The 4,269-nt window shown below is 45.8% G+C and overlaps 1 protein-coding gene across 1 annotated transcript in view; it reads left to right on the forward strand.

Annotated features, from left to right (window-relative positions):
- Positions 1-4,269, forward strand: part of CRLF3 (cytokine receptor like factor 3) — a 57,040-nt gene that overhangs the window by 40,321 nt on the left and 12,450 nt on the right. The window lies entirely within an intron of this gene.

Raw genomic sequence — 4,269 nt, forward strand, 5'->3', positions numbered from 1 at the left:
TATTTCCTTCCTTCCTTCCTTCCTTCCTTCCTTCCTTCCTTCCTTCCTTCCTTCCTTCCTTTTCCTTCCTTTTCCTTCCTTTTCCTTCCTCCCTTCCTCCTTTCCTCCCTTCCTCCCTTCCTCCCTTTCTTTTTTTGAGACAGAGTCTCGTTCTGTTACCCAGGCTCGAATGCAGTGGCACAATCTCGGCTCTCTGGGACTTCCACCTCTCGGGTTCAAGCGATTCTCCTGCCTCAGCCTCCCAAGTAGCTGGGGTTACAGGCGTGTGCCACCATGCCCAGCTAATTTTTTTGTTGTTGTTAGTAGAGATGGGGTTTCACCATATTGGCCAGACTGGTGTCGAACTCCTGACCTCAAGTAATCTGCCCACCTCGGCTTCCCAAAGTACTGGAATTACAGGTATGAGGCACTGCGCCCAGCCGGTCTTATTTTTTAACCATGTTTTTACTTTCTCTTTACCACTGCTTTTCTCTAAAAAAGAGAAAAAGCTACAAAAATTAGCTGGGTTTGGTGGTGTGCACCTGTAATCCCAGCTATTCGGGAGACTGAGGCAGAATTGACTGAACCTGAGAGGTGGAGGTTGCAGTGAGCAGAAATCACGCCACTGCACCTCAGCCTGGGCGACAGAGCAAGACTTCATCTCAAAAAAAAAAGAGAGAGAGAGAAAGCCTGCCATTACAAGTGGCATGCGCCTGTAGTCCCAGCTACTTGGGAGGCTGAGGTGGAAGGATCACTTGAGCCCAGGAGGCAGAAGCTGCAGTGAGCCAAGATTGTGCCACTGCACTCCAGCCTGGATGACAGTGACACCCGGTCTCTAAAGAAAGAGGGAAGGTGCTTTAGGTGCTAACAGCCTTCTTTAATCCTAATAGTCTAGGAGGTAGGCTGTTACTATCTTTCTTTTACAGAGAAAAAACAAAAGCAGAGAGACTAAGTGGCTTGTCAGGATTCAAATCCTGGCAGTCTAACTCCAGTCTGTGCTCTTAACCACTGTGTTACCTACCTCTCATTGCTAACATTAGGTGGGCAATCAAAGGAATAATAAGGCTATTCTTTCAAATTCCTGAGCTCAAGCAATTCACCTGCCTTGGCCTCCCAAAGTGCTGGGATTACAGGCGTGAGCCACTGAACCCAGCCCAGAACTACTTTTCTAAAATGTAAGGACAGTTCTCCTGATTAACTCCAATCTTTTCTCTTTGCATGAAGCTGATTGTTTTGTACACACTTATTCCACTCAGGCGGTATTTATAGTACCTGCTAGTACCTGCTATTGTAGGGAATGCAAAGTTGAAGAGAAAAAAAAACAGCAGAACCTTTGGCTCAATAGCAAATAAGCAGTTTGTAAATGAATGTAAGAAAGATGCAGACTGCGGTGGAATATAGAAGAAGGAAAGGTTACTTCTAGATCAACAATTGGTGAAGTCTTTATCTCAAGTAGAGCTGGAAAGTACAGTTGCTGGGGCCAGAAAAGCAGGAACCAAAGTTATGGAGGTAGAGAAAATGCATGGCTGGGCGCAGTGGCTCATGCCTGTAATCCCAGCACTTTGGGAGGCCAAGGCAGGCAGATCACGAGGTCAGGAGATCGAGACCATCCTAGCCAACATGGTGAAACCCCGTCTCTACTAAAAATACAAAAATTAGCTGGGTATGGTGTTGTGCACCTGTAATCCCAGCTATTTGGGAGGCTGAGGCAGGAAAAAGGCATGAACCCACAAGGCGGAGATTGCAGTGAGCCGAGATCACACCACTGTACTCCAGCCTGGCAACAGAGTGAGACTCTGTCTCAAAAAAAAAAAAAATGCAGAGAACACCAAGAACTGAGTCTGGATGGGGTTAATAGAGACAGGGAGTATAGTTGAAGAGAAACCTGGAAAAGTAGGATGTTGCCTGGTGCAGTGGCTCACGCCTGTAATCCCAGCACTTTGGGAGGCTGAGGCGGGCAGATCACGAGGTCAGGAGATCGAGACCATCCTGGCTAACACGGTGAAACCCCGTCTCTACTAAAAAACAGAAAAAATTAACTGGGCATGGTGGCACGCACCTGTAGTACCAGCTACTCAGGAGGCTGAGGCAGGAGAATCGCTTGGACCCGGGAGGCAGAGGTTGCAGTGAGCTGAGATCACACCACTGCACTCCAACCTGAGCGACGGAGCAAGACTCCGTCTCAAAAAAAAAAGAAAGAAAAGTAGGATTTTGTTTTGGACAGGCTGTGTATATTTCTTGTTTAATTCCTGAAGGAAATACCTCTTTTAGAGGTCACCTATGCCCACTTATAAGGGGGACATTTGATACCACATACAGAATTTTTTTTTTTTCATTTTGCCCAGCTAAGGTACCATGACAGAGATCATTATTGTTCCCTGACAAAAGGCTCAATAGCCTCACCAAGTAAAACTAAATCAGTTTTCATAGTTCCAGGGGTCATCCTATGTATGTGACTTCTCATGCATTCATAAAGTTAAACTATGCAAAATAATATCAGCCAGATTGATTTTTTGAGCCCTACTACGTGTCAGTTCCAAGTACTTAACTAAGTTAATGCTTGTAAATCCTTATTACAGTCTCATGAGTCAGACATGTTTTTTAGATGTGGAGACAGACATAAAAGGATTAAGCAACCAGACCATGCTGCGTGGCTCATGGCTGTAATCCTAGTGGTTTGGGAGGCCAAGATGGAAGGATTGCTTGACCCCAGGAGTTTGAGACCACCCTGGTCTCCATGTCTGCACCACTACCTTGCTCCCGGCTCCTCACATAATGGGCGGGCCCATCCCCTCTGGGTGGGGCTTGGGGCTTCCTCTGGGCCCACTCTTGGCTGGAGATCAGGGACTTGAAGGTAGTTAAGACATGTCTTGCCCTGGAGGGCTTCCCAGCATGGTAGGGGAAATGGGCATCCCACTAGTGAGACACCGTCTCTACAAAAAATTAAAAATTAATAACTAGGTGTGGAGGCTGCCTGTAATCCCAGCACTTTGGGAGGCCAAAGTAGGAGGATCACTTGAGCTGGGGTGTTCGAGACCAGCCTGGGCTACACAGTGAGACCTTATCTGTATTGGGAAAAAAAAAAAAAGAAAAATTTAAAAAATTGAGCAACTAGGCTGGGCGCGGTGGCACACACCTATAATCCCAGCACTGGGAGGCCAAGGCAGGTGGATCATGAGGTCTGGAGTTTGAGACCAGCCTGGCCAGTATGGTGAAACCTCATCTCTACTAAAAATACAAAAATTAGCCAGGTGTGGTAGCGTGCGCCTGTGTAATCCCAGCTACTTGGGAGGCTGAGGCAAGAGAATCGCTTGAACCCAGGAGGCAGAGGTCGCAGTTAGCTGAGATCGCACCACTGCACTCCAGCCTGAGTGACAGAGTGAGACTCTGTCTCAAATAAAACATAAATAAATAAAAATAAACAACTTGTCTGAGGTTACACAGATCATGAATAGTGATGCTGAGATTCAAATCTTAACCATCTGGACTGTTTGGACTCTGTTTTGACTCTGAGTGAGATGAGAGGCCATTGGAGGATACTGAGCAAATGAATGACATGATCTGACATTTTGCAAGTCATGTTAGTTGCTGTGTAAAAAATAGCCTGTAAAGAGGTACAGATACAGGTTGGGAGACTAGTTAGGAAGCTATGTAATAATCTTGGTGAGACCCAATGGTGGCTCGGACCAGAATGGAGCAGTGGAAGTAATGGTAAGTGGTCGGAATTTGGATATGTTTTTTGTTTGTTTGAGAGTCTCACTCTGTCACCCAGGCTGGAGTGCAATGGCACGATCTCAGCTCACTGCAACCTCTGGGTCCTGGGTTCAAGCGATTCTCCTGCCTCACCCTCCCTAGAAACTGGGATTACAGGGGTATGCCACCATGCTTGGCTAAGTTTTGTATTTTTAGTAGAGACAGGGTTTCACCATGTTGCTCAGGCTGATCTTGAACTCCTGAGCTGCCTACCTCAGCCTTCAGAGTGTTGGAATTACAGGTATGAGCCACTGCTTCCAGTCAGAATCTGGATATATTTGGAAGGAAGAGCTGACAGGATTTACTGACAGATTGTTTGTAGGAAGTGAGAAAGAAAAGAGTCAAGTATGACCTCAGGGTTTTTGGACTAAGTAACTAGATGGATAGAATTGCCATTTACTGAAGTATGTAAGGGTGGTCCTTCTTGAAATTTTATCTGGGTAGGTGGGAAATAGTATCTCATTGTATTTGTTATTTTCCCTAGTTTTCAGTGAGGTCATAAATCTTTTCTTTTCTTTTTTTTTTTTTTTTTTTTTT

This window comes from Rhinopithecus bieti, unplaced genomic scaffold (assembly GCF_001698545.2).
Source record: "Rhinopithecus bieti isolate Rb0 unplaced genomic scaffold, ASM169854v2 scaffold_19652, whole genome shotgun sequence".
Taxonomy (NCBI): domain Eukaryota; kingdom Metazoa; phylum Chordata; class Mammalia; order Primates; family Cercopithecidae; genus Rhinopithecus; species Rhinopithecus bieti.